Here is a 17,566-nt window from a genome sequence, read left to right as displayed (position 1 = left end):
TGTGTGTGTGTGTGTGTGTGTGTGTGTGTGTGTGTGTGTGTGTGTGTTCGTGCGTGTGTGTATGTGTGCGTTTTCGTTCGAATTTTCATTGCTATTAAGCGTCTCTGTTACTTTTTAGTTATCAGCATTGTTTCGGACTCCTTATAGGTCATATCTAATAATTCTTGCTTTACTTTTCTTTTGACTTCGTACATCGACAGCTCCCTCATGTCATACATGGAAAGATTTATTAGAAATAAAGGGAAACATAAAAGAGGGGAATCGAGAGGCAAAGACAGTTTTTACAGACTGAAGTGGTATTTTAATCGTTTTTTTAACAATAACTGATAGCGATCCGCATTCAGTACTGTCTTATGAGTACTTGTGACTGCCTTCAGTATGTACAATTTCCTGATGCTTAAAACCTGAGTTTATCTGTATAACTTGTAAGTAGGGTACCTGAAAGGTTTATTCCGCACCACCTTCACAACAGCTTTCTGTGCAGTTTCTAAGCAAATTAGGTGGGATTTTGCTGCAGCACCCCACACTTCAAGACAATACGTAAGTATAGGTTCACATAGTGCTGTGTAAACCGAGTGTAAGAGCTCAGTGTTAACTATGTCTCTCAGTTGTTTGAATATATCATCTTTTTAACCCTAGCAGCTGTAGCCGCAATGTGACTTCGAAAGGTAAGTCGTTCATCGAGAACAACACCCAAGTATTTGATTGCACTAGATCTTGCAATGATGTCGCAATTACAGAAGTTGGGATTCGTATTCCTGACGAAAATATTTATTATTTATTTATTTATTCCTTAGGCCGGCGACCCACAGTCGTGAACAATTAGGTTATATGGAGATTTTGGAGCTAAAGCTGCAGTTTTGGAAAAACATACATACTTTGTTTTGCTGGTATTTAAGGTCAGAAAGTTTTCCGACAACCATTTGCTCATTATAGCCATGCCTCTATTTGCACTCAAAAAGCGTTCTTCCCAAGTGGTATTATAAAAAATGAACGCCGTGATCATACAGCGCAACTACTCAAATTTCCGGTAAAAAAAGTATGTGTTTTAAAATATTGGCGTATATATAGACGTGACTATTTCAATGAAAATATTGAAAAGTTTAAATATTGCCTAAAAAGTTTATCTTTTTCGGACATCTACACAATTAACGATCCAAATAAAGCCTATTCTTGTTTTATCTCAGATTTTAAATTATTTTATAACTTATGTTTTCCATTTAGATACATAAAAATTAAAACAAATTGTAATAATAAATGGATATCCAAAGGCATTAAGACCAGCAGTAGAAAAAAAAGGAGTTTGCTGTGGAAACATAGAAACATGCCTAATCAACAAAATAAATCTATATATCATGCATACTCGAAGTTATTTAAAAAAACAATAAAATCTATGAAGCGGTTGTATAACACTCTTAAAATTAATTCTGCTACAAATAAATCAAAGGTTACATGGGAGTTAATAGATACATGTAGGCAAAATGTACCCAGGGAATCAATTACACAAATAAAAGTAAACGACACTATTATTACGAATCCATCACTCATTGCAAATGCCTTTAACGACTTTTTTATTCACAAGACTCTACCAACTACAAAAAAATCAGCACACAATCAAAAAAATTTCGACAAAAACTGTTTCTCTAATGTTTATGGCACCTTGCATATCATATGATATTGTAAAAATTATAAAATCACTTAAAAATACTAGAAGCGTTGGATATGATGAAATATGTCCAAAGGTTTTGAAGTCAGTTGCTGAAGAAATAAAGAATCAATTATGCTATATCCTAAATATGTGTATAAATCACGGTATCTATCCGGATGACTTAAAAACAGTCATAGTCAAACCACTTTACAAAAAAGATGATAGGGAAATCATGAAGAACTATAGGCCCATATCATTGTTATCAGTCATATCAAAAATATTTGAAAAATACATAAGTTCACAATTACAAATATTTTTAGAAAAATATAATATATTAGCGTGTGAGCAAAAAGGTTTTCGACCAAAAAAGAATATAAACATGGCTATATATGATTTTATGCAGGAAGTTATATCAAGTGTAGATGAAAGTACGCCAGTCTGCTCTATTTTTTGCGACATGACTCAAGCGTTTGATCATGTAGAGCACAAAATACTTTTAGGAAAATTAGAAACCTATGGTATAAGAGGTAATATTCTTAAACTAATTTCATCGTATCTTAATAATCGAAAACAAATCACTGAAATCAGCAACATAAATATCCGTACCAAAACCGAATGTGTCCTTAGATCTTGTAGTAAAACAATTATGTACGGCGTTCCGCAAGGTAGCGTCTTGGGTCCATTGCTACTCATTTTGTACATAAATGATCTACCTAAAGTTGTACCGAATCACCACGTTTCTCTCTTTGCCGATGACAGTACAATAACAATTAAGTGTAAAAATAAAATTACTTATGAACAAGACATTAACGAAGCAGTAGAGTCCATTATAACTTGGTTAAAAGAAAATTACCTCAGTATTAATTTTGAAAAAACTAAAGTAATGCATTACAGTCAGCGACAGAATAATAATAACGTCAATGTTAGTTATGACAACATAAGTATAGGCCAAGTGACCGAGACTAGATTTTTGGGTGTAATTGTAGACAATAAGTTGACATGGAAAACACATATTCAAAACCTATGTAAAAAATTAAGCATTTCTTCCTATGCCTTATACAGATTGGCTCATATAATTCACATTTAAGCTATGGGATTATTTTTTGGGGTAATTCTACAGATCGGGATTTAGTATTTAAAGCACAAAAGAAATGTATAAGAGCTATATTTAGCATTTCTCGCTTGGACAGCTGTTTGCCCTATTTTAAAAAGTATAATATACTAACGGTGCCATCATTGTATATTCTAGAATCAGTATTATTTGTCAAAGCAAACCCTAATCTGTTCAACAAACTTGTGGAAGTAAGACGTAGGAATAGAAGAGATAATGATGCAGTATCTATGATGCCACATAAAACTGCATTTATGTCAAAAAGTGTGCTCTGTATGTTGCCAAGATTATATAATAGAGTCCCAAAATCTATCCGTGAATTACATGTAAATTTGTTTAAGAAAAAATGTAAGCAGTATTTAATTGATAAATGTTTTTATAATATAAATGATTATATGAATACGAGATGGATTTAGGGCCCAATTATAATTGTTTTTTTATCTAGTAAGATTACATAAGATTACAGATGTATTTGACTAATTTATGTTATTATTGACTTTCATTCATTTTTGACATGCGCATATTTTATGGAGGCTTAGAAATGTAAATTATGTAAGTTTGACATTAACATGATTTTTCGCTTTATTTTTGACATTGTTAATTTTTATTAATTTTTATTATATTTTTTCTTTACATATTTACTACTTTTTGACAGTTTTTAATTATAATATTTTGTACATTATGCGACCACCACTAATTATATTTGTATGTTTCGACGAAACTGGTTGTAGTAGCACTGTTAATGTATTGAACTGATCTGATGAACTTATTGTACCTACTTCCACAAATAAATCGATCTTTATCTTTATCTTTATCGTCTGCATAATATACTATGTCTGCATTTTCCAGGTGTAACAGTAAAAAATCATTGAGATATATAAGAAACAAAGTCGGCCCGAGCATGCTACCCTGAGGTACTCCGAATGTCACTTCTCGAGTACTACAAAAAGTGTTTTTCACCTTAACTTGTTGGCTTCTACCTGCGAGATAACTATCAAACCACTTTAGCGCTATACCACGCACACCCAACTTTTCCAGCTTTTTGAGAAGTATTGGAATAGCCACTGTATCAAAAGCCTTGACTAAGTCAAGGAATACTCCTATACAGGACCGTCCACCATCCAGGTACGATGAAATTTTTTCGGTCAGAGTTTTACTAGCGCCCTTAGTAGACTTTCCTCTTCTAAACCCAAATTGCTGGTTTGATAGCATTCGCATGCGTTTTACATACGATATTAATCTTTTATTAACTTCTTTTTCCATGACATGACATGACATGAAATAAAACTATATTCAAATTTCTAAGCCGTCTTAGCGCGACTTGCCGACAACCTTGTTGTCATTCAGTTCAGGGAGGGGCGGAGAGTGGCCATTCTCGTTACTTTTTGTTCTCTGCTACCGCATCGGCACTTTTGATTTAAAAAAATGAAAATAGTTCTTTAATGGCGGCCATATTTAAATATTGCATATATATACTTTTTTACTAGAAGAAACATAATTCTAGAATATAGATATAATCCTAGAAATGCCAATTTTCATCCCAAGTAAAGCAGGTATTTTCAACAGCTAATTATATTTAAAAAACTACGCTTATATGACGGCTATCTCGAAAAACGGCGACAAAAAATTTTTAAAGTATAATTGAATATGCCGATTTTCAGTCGGATTAGAACATTAGGACTACTAGAGGGTCACAGATCTTGTTGCTATTTTCATGGGCAATAATTCTTGAGCACACCGAGCGGGTACTTCAACCGGTCAGTGTGCCACTTAACTGACTAGGGGTCCTTGGGGATGTTCCAGAGCTTAAAACTATTATGTTCCTCAAGAAATCGTAAGAAATCTCATTCAAAGCATGCCACGAAAAATATTTCGTAGAAGTAACTTTGCCGGAGGAGGAACCCACACCGATACTAATGTTCTTTAAAGGTCACTTTTTACCGGAACGAGTATCAAAATACAAAACAAGGAAAAAATTTAATTTATTAAATAAAATTAAAACGGAGGATGGTCGGCAGTTGGAAGCGTGGAAAGATAATTTAAGGTAGATGTTTTAGTCGGCTCGTCGAAGGCAACCGAATTAGAGGAATGATGATTAAGAGCATCAAGGTTTAAATTTTTTGGGTACTCCCAGCGACCTAAGAAACTTCCAGACTTTAGCCGGATCATCAGTTTCTAAAGAATTATGAATATGTCGGCTTTGTCCGTCCCTATACCAAATGGTACCTATACCCGCCAATCTATAAATTAATTGTGTAAAATATTGTGTTGAAATATAGGGTGGAACATTTCCTTTACAGCCACTTGAAAGAGCTCAAAGGTCGATACTGAAAATTAGTTCTCCCTCGATTGTATCCAACATTTAAGCCTCATCATCATCAATGACTGTAAAGTTTTAGCTGTCCGATAATTGTTCTATTGCATGTCATTTTATTTAAGCATTCTTAACTATTTGTTAATACTTCTTATGTAACATAATCTCAGTACAGAATACTAAAAAAAAACGACCTCAAAAGTACGTTGATTTACGTCTATTTGCTTTTATTGAAATATCCCCTAGTTCGCCACTATACAGGACTTGATACTGGAGATAATAAAAATAGGTTCTCACTACGACACTACTCAAAGTATATCGAGGGAAAAACGCCTTGAATTGGAGAAATAGCAAAATCAACTAAATAATTGCTAAAAGTAATTGCTCCTAAATTAAAATTAGGCGCTATTTATAAAAATGAATCTTCATGCGTGAGCAGCCACCCTTTGAGGTGGATGATTTTCTTCAAAATGAAATGGGACCACTATGGAAATACTCCCTTTCCAACAAAAAAAGAATCATGAAAATCGGTTCACAAATACCGGAGTTATCGCGTAACATACATACAAAAAAAAAGAAAAAAAAAAGAACATACAGTCGAATTGAAAACCTCCTCCTTTTTTAACGTCGGTTAAAAAGAAGGAAATACGCGGTCTGTTCCACAATAACATTTCGAGCTAAATTCGTTGGGAAATTTTTCCGCTTTCTGGGAAGCTACCTACAAACATTAGTGTAAAAATAAAATCACAACCTGGCTACTCAATCTCGATTATCAGGCCACAGAAGATCTTCTACAAACACAAACTTATTGATCTGGAATTCACGCACTCCTCATTATGTGAATTTATTTCGATCCCAAGAACTTGCATCGTAGGGCTACTGGGTTGTAGTGCTACAGTAATCGCCATAAAGTATCTATTGAATTATTCGCATGTATTATAACTAAATTGGACCAAAATATTGACAGTGAAAATAATTAGGAATTAATAAAAATGCGACGCTGCAGCATTAAGGGATGTGGCTTTAGAAAAAGTGCAAATCAATCGAATGTTACATTAATGTTACACAGGCATGTGTTTTTTTTTTGTCTATAAATCACACAATAGCCCAAATATTTCATGTAATAAGACTTATTTAAGTAGTTTATTTATAAATCTTGCCAAATTTTGCTTTTGTTACTTTGGATTGCCTGTTTGTTTGTATATTTTGATGATTGTTGTTAACGATTATTTGAGATAGTGTTGATCTTGTAAGCATACATATTATCGATATTCTGTTATTAAAACCATTCACTATGAGGTTTTTATTGTTTTACTATTATTATTTTTATTATTTCAAGTTTCCTACAAATGAAAAAAGGAAGAAAGAATGGTTGGAAATCATATCGCCGTATAATAGTGCCGAATATAAACATTGAATCAAAGACCATTTTCATTTATTCGCTTCATTTTGAAGAGTCAAATTTTAACATAACTTTGAATGTAACTAGATTACATGATAATTCAATTCCATCATTAGGTGTATTGGTAAATATTTTTATATTTAATTTAGATTTAACAAGACTCATCATTTACTAGGCATTTTCAGTTCCTGAAAACAAAATTATCCACTCGTTTCCGATTTTTTCCCACTGACAACTCTGACTACTAAAAATTCTTATTTTATAAAGCCAGCAATACAATGACCATGTTGGTCCAACGTTGCCGGGAGAAGGCCAATACCAACGTATAGAAAGCCTATTTGCCTTGCCTTGCCTTGCCATCGTTCGGTGTCACTCACCTAGCTGACCGAGTGAAGGCAAGCGCTAACATGTTCGTTTGACGGGGCTTGTCACAACTTGCAATCGCTCATGACTACTTGTCTAACGTCGTAGAAGTGTTGATTTTTCTGTACAAATCAAAGGCGCTCGGCCAATAGTAGTCAATTAACATTGTATAACAGACATTTGCATGCTATTTAATACATGCGAAACATGTTTATACTAACACTGTCTCTTGGTACATCTCCTGTTATACCATGTTTTAAGCAAATAGACGTATGATAATAATACCATTATTGATAATATTGCTACTTTCATTTATTTTCAAAATTAAATGGAAGTATTAAAGATTCACTTAAATCAGTCACTGATTTTAATTCTATACCAATGCATAAATACAAAAAAGCCTACATTATTTGGAATCTGTTTAAAAATGTATCTATAAAAATATTAATCTTGAGGTTGGAAATGTATAGAAGTTATATTTCAAAGTTTTCTCTTTTTCATATACTCTCAAATTACATTTTTTTTGTGCAAATTCACTTTTCGTAATATTTGAGTACTTGTAAATGCAAAACAATAAATTCAAAATTTCATGTGACATTCCCGGATACTTTAATTAAATGTCGATAGATTATGGTACGTCACTAAAGAAATCCGCCATTTGTTCGTTCAATTTTTGTTTAGGTATGCACGTTCATTCCGTAGTTAGGGCACCTCCTTTCTTTTATTTATTTTCCATCCTCTAAGTACTATACGGTCAAATGACATTCAGTTGCGTAAACAAGCTAGTTCTTGAAATTATCGATATTCAACTATCGATGACGTCTTGATATTAGTGATTGGTGTCGACTCCTACACTCTATTCATATTTATTTTACCTTATTCCTGCAATTTTTTAATTTATTTGAAAGGGAAAAGTTGAAAGATGATCGGTCGATTTTACCTTGAATTTTCAGATTGCAATTGGAAGGTCAATGATGCAAATAAATTTTTGGTAGGATTCTTAATAATAATGCCGCATATGAAATGGTTTTACAACTTCAACATTATCCTATGATCTCCCATTACATTTTTTTTCATATTTTAGAAAATGGGACGTTTAATATAAAAATAAATTTAAAATGCGGATCATATTATCAACCTGTACGCTTTCATCGTATATTATCCTACAAGTAAATGAGGGAACAATAAATTTTTTTTGTTTAAATTGTGTTCAAAATTATTGAAAAAATCCCTTAGCAGTTTCAAGTTATATTTAGTACAATGAAAAACAGGCTCGTTCCATTGTAGGCCTCATCTACAATGGAACGAGCCTCCAAATTACTCCAAGGCTAAGTAGTGGTGAAGTCAAGAGTAAGTCCATTTTCAATTAAAAAGTATACATAATCTCGTTCCAAAACTAAAATGTCACAAGAATACTTTCAACTGACATAGGAAGTTTTGTCCCGAAGTAAATATTTACAACAAGTAAATATATTACTAAGAAAAGTTATACATTTGTAATAGTTAATATACATTATGTTTATTAAGCTTCCTTAACATTTTTTCCTTTGTGTGTTTTCTATTTATGGGTCGACTTAAGGATAGGAATGTTTTCTCATGAATGACGCTAAATTTGCTCGCTTTTGTCACTTATTTGTAAATTTTCAAGTGACTGAGTACCATCATCGTTTGTTCTTTTTAAATGAAATTATACTTGTGCGTTTGGGAGCCCGGCCTCTCCGGCTGGTTGTACGATCTAAGTTCATCAGTTTACTAATGTTTTCGACCATCTTTCTATTAGTGTTTTACCATACAATGAAAAAATATCAGTCTAATCCTCAGAAACTTAAACACTCCAAAACCATAAATTATACCAACCCAAACTCATTGAAAATCGATTTACTTATATGACATTGCAAAGAAACATACCTAATCATAGAGATACACTCGGAATTTGCTACTACTTGAAAGAACTTAGAAACACGATTGCCATTTTCTTTATATTGCCACCACAGACCACATAAATACTCGTGATTGCCACCATATCATTCGGATTCCAATCCACTAGAAAAGACTGTATTTGTATACTCCCCACGTGGCAATGCGTTTAGCAAATTGAGACGATATGCACAACATTCTTTGCGTCGTATCTATGGGAGACCTGTTTTTCAAGGGACACAACGAGTTATGCTGACGCTGCCGTGAAGTTCTAGCATTTGAGTATAACCCACCCAAGATCCTACTCCGAAGTACCCATTGGACCCCAAGGTCGTCCACGATTCAGCACAGCACTGACTGTAATCATACAGAAACGCATAAACAGTTCGAATACCAAGCTTTGTATTTTGTTCTCAAAATTGATCTCAAATTAAAAGACACTTAGCTATTATGTTCAGATTCAAAATTTTTTAGTGTTTAGGTTTTTCAAAATCTTAGTGTGCTTCGCTTGCTCAGGTTTCAATACACGTACTCGCGCCAAACAACAACTTTGCAGCCTTGCATTACAAATAACTATTGTACATTAGATATGAAATTCTAATCAGAGGCTTATATTTTACTTACTGTTAAATAAGCTATTTCTATTGAAAAACTTATAAATTTATTTTGCGTCGATAACAGTCGAAAGATTCTTGTTGTAACGAAATTACAAAACATTGTACTGGGACAATGTTTTGGTTTGACACGATATACTATGTGGCGTCTACATTGTGAAACCTTCCAAGGGTTTTTAAAGTCAATACTTTAATGATCACCGACTAGATTACTTACCATTTCTGCATTTAATATTTCACAAACGCAGTTGCAAAGAATGTTCTTTTGGCATATAAAGCTCAAATTAATTCGTTCACACATTCCTGTAATGTAGCGCCACAAGAAAGCTAGTATCACGTTAATGCTTTGTTTCAGCTCTTGAAACAATTGTTGTGCAATTGAACTGTACAAAATAATGCCCAAATTGCGCTAGTATTACTTCACTAGGCCTGCAGAACAAGCTCTAATGCTTACATCTAGCACCGTAAGAAATGATCGGATTGCCTCTTTACGGCAAATTTGTTTAGCTTGGGCTCTAGGGAAGGCTGTTCATAATTGTGCTATTGGCGTAGCAGCTATACTCTCACACATTTTGCCTGACGGGACAGAGAGCCTAATCCATTTAGATTTCCACTTTGGAATAGACAGAGAGCTTGCGTTAGCACGAAGTTACAGTTATGCGCCGCGGTGGGCAGGATAGCAACATTAAACAATTAGCAAAAACACTATGGAGTATCTTTGAAACGCAACATTGTGAGTTTATTCAGTTCTACAAAAAAGAAGCGACCAAATTGGAGCAGAATAAGATTTATTTTCGTTCCTTGTAACAAAAAAAATATTACAATAAACAGAAAATCGAAAATGTTTTAAATAAAATAAGACACAACGACGATATGAAACACCACTATAGATAATAATTACAAGTGCGACTGTAATTTTTGCACTCCAAAGTAGCAAAATAAGATACTTTTCAATGAGTTTCAAGGTTTTAGATAATTGACACGACCATAACGTACAACAACACCAAATCCAGTGGCTATGACGGTGTAACAACTAAAATACTTAAAATGTGTGCCTCTTATATCTGTCATCTGCTTGCACATATTATAAATTTATCGTTTAGTGATGGTCTTTTTCCAGAACAGCGAAAAACTTCTGTTGTCAAACCCCTGTATAAAAAAGGCGATAAGGAAAGCCCAAGTAACTATAGACCAATTACATTAATCCCGACTCTATCCAAATTATTTGAAAGGGCTCTGCATTCCAGAATAAATGCATTTTTAGAGAAACATAAAGTAATATATCACACTCAATTCGGATTTAGAAAAGGTATTTCTACAACTCTTGCATGTTTTGAGTTTTTGCGCATTGTAACGGAAAGTATAAACGTCTCTACTCCTGTAATGTCAGTCTTTCTAGATATGACTAAAGCCTTCGACTTTGTAACTCACTCAAAACTCCTTTACAACCTTAAAGCATACGGTATTAGAGGAACAGCCCAAAATTGGATAGCGAGCTACTTAAAAAATCGGACACAGTATACTGAAATAAGTAGATTAACAAAAAACAAACACAATAATAGATTAGAAAAACAAATTTTTCACAAAAAAACAAAATTTTTAGATCACACCTTAAGACGACTAATGCTGGAATACCGCAAGGTAGCGTCTTGGGTCCGTTACTGTTGCTACTCTACATTAACGATCTCCCACATGGTATTGATCACAATTGTATACAATTTGCTGATGATACAACTCTTATAATAAAATGCCAAAACAAAACGACTTTCAACACTGACGTAATTAAAGCACTGACAGACGTAATAAGTTGGATGGACATCAATGACTTGAATATTAATATAAGTAAAACCACAGTTATGACATTTAGATCTTACAAATCAAATCCCATACCAGTTAAAATTAATTACAACTCTGATACAGTAAATGAAGTAGACACATTTAACTTTCTTGGGTTAACAATCGACAAAAACCTTAACTGGAAGGAACACATCGAACAGATGTGCATGAACCTAAACAGAAACTTTACGAAAACTAAGGCAAACTGTCTCACGAGAAGCTGCGTTGACGGCCTATCACGGCTACGTTTCGTTCGTGTTCAGCTACGGTCTTGTACTATGGGGCAACTCAGTAATCTTAGAAAGAGCGTTTAAAGTCCAGAAGAAATGTATTCGAGCAATTTGCGGTGCGTGGTTCGATGACAGTTGCAAACCGCTGTTCAAAAGGCTGAACATATTACCTTTGTCATGCATGTACATTAAGGATATCTGCGTATTTCTCAACTCTCATCCTCAATATTTAAAACACGCGGTGAAGTCATTCAAAGGCAAACTAGAGCAAAAATTATGAATCTCTTATACCAACCTCGTTGCCATAAAGTAATTTATAAGAATAACTGCTTCAACATGTGTATAATTATTTACGATAAATTACCAAACGAAATTAAATTTTTACAAGGACATACTTTTAAATTAAAATTGACAAAATGGCTTTTGACACATTGCTTCTATAGTAATAAAGAATACTTAGAATTTACAAATTCATTACATTAATTAGAAACTATAGAGACTAAATAAACATTGAATCCCATTAATATTTGCACATCTGCTTGCAGGTTGAATACAATGTACCTAATTTTACTTAAGACCTTTGTAATTACTGTATTCTGGCAAATAAACGTATTCTATTCGATTCTATACAAAAAATGCATATAGCAAAAATAATGCTATAGCAAAAATGTCGGACAGGAGGTCTACCACAACCTCTTAAAACAATAGTATTTTAACCTTACATTGACTTTTCGTACCATGATGCGTTTAAAGTAAGCTTATTATAATGTTAAAACTAAGATGTTTTATTGGCAGCTTTGTGACTATTCAGTCACTCAGTTTGTAATATGACGCAACTGATTAAAGTAATATTTATTGTTCTTATGTCACATTTAGCAATCTTAAAATTGTTACTCGGACGCTGTGGAAACAATATTATTTTCGAATTTATTGTCTGAATATTGATTTGTAATGATAAAAAGTTAAGTTGAACTTATTTATTTACATAAATCTCTTCAATACGACATACAAAATATTTTTCGCGAACAGGTTGTTGGTGTTCAGAATGCGCAATAAAATCTTTTGTGTTGCCGTTAGGTATTGTCCATGTTCTGTTATATTGTATGTTTTCATGTTTTTTTACAATTGTAGGTACTTTGTGTGGTACATGGGTGCGTTGGCAAATGATGAGGTCTGTAACAAAACACAATCACACATTAACATGCTATTTTTATTATTATTTACTTTAAATTTTATTGTATTCAGCCACGCGGTGGTAAAATATCACACACCTTTATTTATCATAGTTATTTATGTATTTTACTTACACAATGGATGCTGCCCTTTTCAGTGTTACAATTATTTTCCTTATAGCACTTTAAAATGACGCCTTCCAGGATGCTTTCAGTTGGACTATGGAATGCTGGTTCTTTGGGAACTGGACATGATGAATTCACAGCCTCCATGTGTAACTTTGATGCAGATATCGTCGCAATAAACGAGACTTGGTTGCGGGAGGGTGAAACGGGTCGTGCTCCGGCGGTGCCAGGCTACCGACTGAGGCACGTGACGCGGCCACTTGAGCTGCGCTCGCGCGGAGGCGGCGTAGGATTTTACATTCGTCGAGGTATTGCTGCGAGAACCATGCCTCACCCTCCCTCACTCCGTGTTGAACAAATGTGGCTTTCGTCTGTTGTGTGCGGGGCCAGGATAATTATTGGCACAGCCTACCGTCCGCCGTGGTTGGATGCCGACTTGTTTTTCGACTCACTGACTGACACAGTCTCGTCTTTTGGAAACTATGATCGATTAATAATCTTAGGTGATTTTAACATTGACTTTATGAATACGACCGACAGGTATTATAAATGTTTAACCGAATTTTTGAATTTATTTTCACTACAACAAATAGTTAAGGAGCCGACACACTATACTGACCATAGTCAGACCACGATCGACCTAGTATGCAGTAATACAAAAATACATAGCGTACACGTAAACTACATACCTGATCTTGGACGACACGCATTTATTACTGTTCAACTTGACATTAGGAAAATCAAGCCCTCACCTCGTGTTTTGACTTTTAGACCTCTGACTAGTATCGATATCCCACTATTTGAGAATGACTTGGCATCTATCGACTGGGACTCTATTAGGTACTTAGACAATGTGGATGACATGATTCGACTATTTACTGACTACTTGACGCAGCTATTTGACAAGCATGCCCCACTCAAGACCATGGTGGTCAAAGAGGCGCCGAAACCATGGCTCACTGACACGGTGAGGCTAATGATGCGACTACGTGATAGAGCGCATGCACGCTATGTGAATACCGGACTTGATGCTCATAAAAAATATTATAAACAGCTTAAACATGTAGTCATTGAAGCCTTGTTCTGTGAGAAACGCACCTACTTTGATCATTTCATCAATAACAACTTAGGTACCAACTCGAAAACTTTATGGAAAAATTTGAAACGTGTTCTTGTACCTGACAGACACGACTTTGACTTGCCCGCCCACTTATCTAACCCTGATGCTATAAATGACCATTTTTTAAATGTTCCTGGTAGCAATGACGTGCCAATATCAGACCTGACATATTACGAAAACAATCGACATGGACCTGACACCTTTTGCACTGCGACAACTACAACGACTGAAGTGATGAGTATATTGACTCAAATAAAAACCAAAGCAAAAGGTATTGACCAAATGACCATTGACATGTTACTATTGACTCTTCCGACAACGCTTGAGATATTAACGGTCATGGTTAATAAGAGCATCGAGACCAGCACTTTTCCGACTGACTCGAAAACAGCTAAGGTAGTCCCTCTGCCAAAGAAGCATAATCCTTCCACTTTGTCCGAGCTCCGTCCTATCAGCATTCTTCCGTGCATGTCCAAGATAATAGAAAGGGTTGTGTGTAAACAGCTTTCGAAATACCTGGAGAGGACCAATATCCTTCCAGCATTCCAGTCTGGTTTTCGAAAGGGTAGAGGCACAGCAACAGCTCTGCTGGACGTAGTCGACAATATTTTGGCAGCACAGGATGTTGGGAAAAGCACGTTTCTGGTGTTATTGGACTTCTCCAGAGCTTTCGAAAGTTTGAGCATACCACTTCTATTGTCCAAGATGTCGTATTATGGATTTGACACTAAAACCATCGAATGGCTTCATAGCTATCTTTCGGGTCGGGCTCAAATAGTTGAACTGCATACGGTTAACGGTACCACTGAGTATTCCTCTCTCCGCCCTGTAACTAGAGGTGTGCCTCAGGGTTCCATATTAGGGCCGTTACTATTTATATTATACAGTGCCGATATCGTTACTAGTATAAGAAACTGTAGCTACCACCTGTATGCGGACGATTTGCAACTATACATATCGGGTAAGCCATCTGATACTATTGCTTCAGTCAATGACATCAATGCTGATCTAGATCGTATAGCGGCGTGGTCTGATAGGAACTGTCTAGTACTGAATCCGAGTAAGTCTAAGTACATGGTGCTTGGAACAAAGGGTCAAATCCATAATACACTGGAAGCCCTTGCTTCCAGAAATATTGCGGTTATGGGTGAACCAATGGAACGGGTCGATAGGGTCAGAAACCTCGGAGTACTGATGGACAGTGAACTTCATTTTGAGGAGCACATCGTCAATGTGACCGGTAACTGTTTTTGTCGACTCAAATTGTTGTATGGTATTCGTGATTACCTTAGCGTTGATTTGCGTGTACACCTTTGTGAATCACTGATATTGTCGCGGTTAAACTATTGTGATGTAGTATATAGTAATTGTATTTTTAGTAGGTCTAAGAAGTTGATACAACGTGTACAAAACGCATGCACACGCTTTTGCTTTCGGGTGCCTCCTAGATCCCATATCACCCCGTTTTTGAATGCTGCAAGCCTTTTAAATATGACTGCTCGTCGGCAGCTACACCTCTCTATGTTGCTGTTCGGTGTAGTGAGAACCGAGACACCTGAGTATCTCTATCGCAAACTTCGTTGGTCTCAGAACTGTTTTAAATACAAGGTTCGGGCTATCGTTCCTGCTCACCGCACAGCAGGTTTCAGAGGAAGTTTCAGGTTGGCGTCATCCAAGTGCTGGAATGATCTACCCCCTCCTCTTCATGATACTTCTAGTAGGAATGCTTTTAAGCGCAAGCTTAAGGCTCTCCTGCTGGAAAATCAAAAGGGATTGTATTAACTTTTTCCAGCACCTATTTATTTACACTTTTTATACACATTTGTTATATAATATATTAGTTGCTTGATGTAGCTATAGTGTATACGTATTAATTATTATAAAGTATTTTCATAGTTATATATAAATTATTTGGAAGTATTTAAACATACACAACACACGCACCCACACTCACACACACACATCTGTTACAGTTTTAACATGTACGTATATATAATTATTTTACTGTTATATTCAAGTATCAAAATATGCTTGCATATGTTGTTCCGTGACCTCACTTAGGGTCTTAACTGAAAATCAGTGCTGGGAACGCGTGGCGTTTTCCAGCAAATACTGAGTTTGTGACCCTTTTGTTACCGCGGCTGGCACCACACAAGGTATCTCAATATTTAGTCTTCTTTTTATTATTTGTGTGAATAGTTCATGTTTTAATTTTATCTAATTTTTGTATATACATTTTTATTTTGTGTTTATTTGTGTTTTTGTTTCGTAATTATATATTTGTTTTACGTTGAATGTTTTGATCGTGTTTTGTTTTAGTTCTGTTTTGTTCTGTTTTCTCTTTTTTTTTGTCTTTTGTCTTTTGTGGTGTCATTGTGGTAAACAAATAAATATATTTTCTTTCTTTCTTTCTTTCTTTCAATATTTTGTTTATTTTGTTTATATTCCTATTTTTAGTAAGGCATAGACAATATTGGGAAACCATTCGTTCTTTCAATCATTTTAGCAATTATATATTACTTGGTCGACAGGTTTGACATGGTACGAATATGAGTAATATTATAAGCTACTTTTAGCTTACTTTAAGCTTACATTGAAATAAGATTGTTTTTGGAAAGGTTATGATAGGCCCCCAGAACTCAAGCATGTGAAATTTCGCTTACTGTTGGCACACGTGTCACGCAAACTACGCACTTCTACTGTATTTATTGTTCTGCGGTTCTATCTACAAATTGTTGCCGCGTTAAAAACACTCAGCGGGCTTAGCATATAAAACAGAACTCACACTGGAAGCATTCGCATGGTATGACGATGTAGAATATTTCACAAAACGGTTATTTGTTAAGTGAATTTTAAACTATCAATTGATTTAAAACTCGCTTAGAAAACTCACTACTAACATTTGCCAAAGTGTACTTATTTTTGTATAGAGGTATATATGCATGTATGCTAAGCATGTATGTATATATTTATAGTACCTTATCTACAGGCAATACAAAAAAATAATACAAAATACGTTTCAGATTCTTAACATCCCAATACTAGACGGGCACTATATTATGTTTATCTACACACATAAACCCTCTATGATGTGTTCAAATACAGCAAATTACGACCAGCATAAAGATAAACTGTTTTGTTACAACAAATTTCTTATTATAAGCTCTCTGTGATGTGTTCAGGAACCGCAAGTCATGACGGGCGAAATGGCGGCAAATAAAAACTTTTCTCACGCATGTCACACAACCGTAGCTTTTATTCTTTATTCATAGACAAACTAGTATCGGCCCTAACTATCATATCGTTCGATATCAAGAAACGTGTGAAATTGTCCAAATTGTTTGCTATTGACATTTCATTTCGAACAAAACTTCATCTCGACTGATATTAGAATTGAGCTCCAATCAAATTGTTTTGTTTTTCAGAGATGTTCGAAATTTGATTGTAATAATAATATTGAAATCGATAGGATTCGCTCTGGACCTTTTGGAGGGAAAAGTGTCGTTTTTATTTTGACTTTCAATTATTTTGTGAAATCTAGTTTAAAGTGGAATAGGAGCTATTGTGCCTTAATCGAAGATTAAAACGCGAAATTATACGAATCTCGAAATAAAATACCCGTATCGGCCCGTTTTAAGGAATCCCGAGTCAATCCAAGCACGCCGCCTCAAATTGCCTATCCTCTTTGTGGCGGCCATATTTACAGAAACATA

This window comes from Hyposmocoma kahamanoa, unplaced genomic scaffold (assembly GCF_003589595.1).
Source record: "Hyposmocoma kahamanoa isolate Upper Pololo Valley unplaced genomic scaffold, ASM358959v1 100021, whole genome shotgun sequence".
NCBI classification, from domain to species: domain Eukaryota; kingdom Metazoa; phylum Arthropoda; class Insecta; order Lepidoptera; family Cosmopterigidae; genus Hyposmocoma; species Hyposmocoma kahamanoa.
This window is presented reverse-complemented; position numbering follows the sequence as displayed.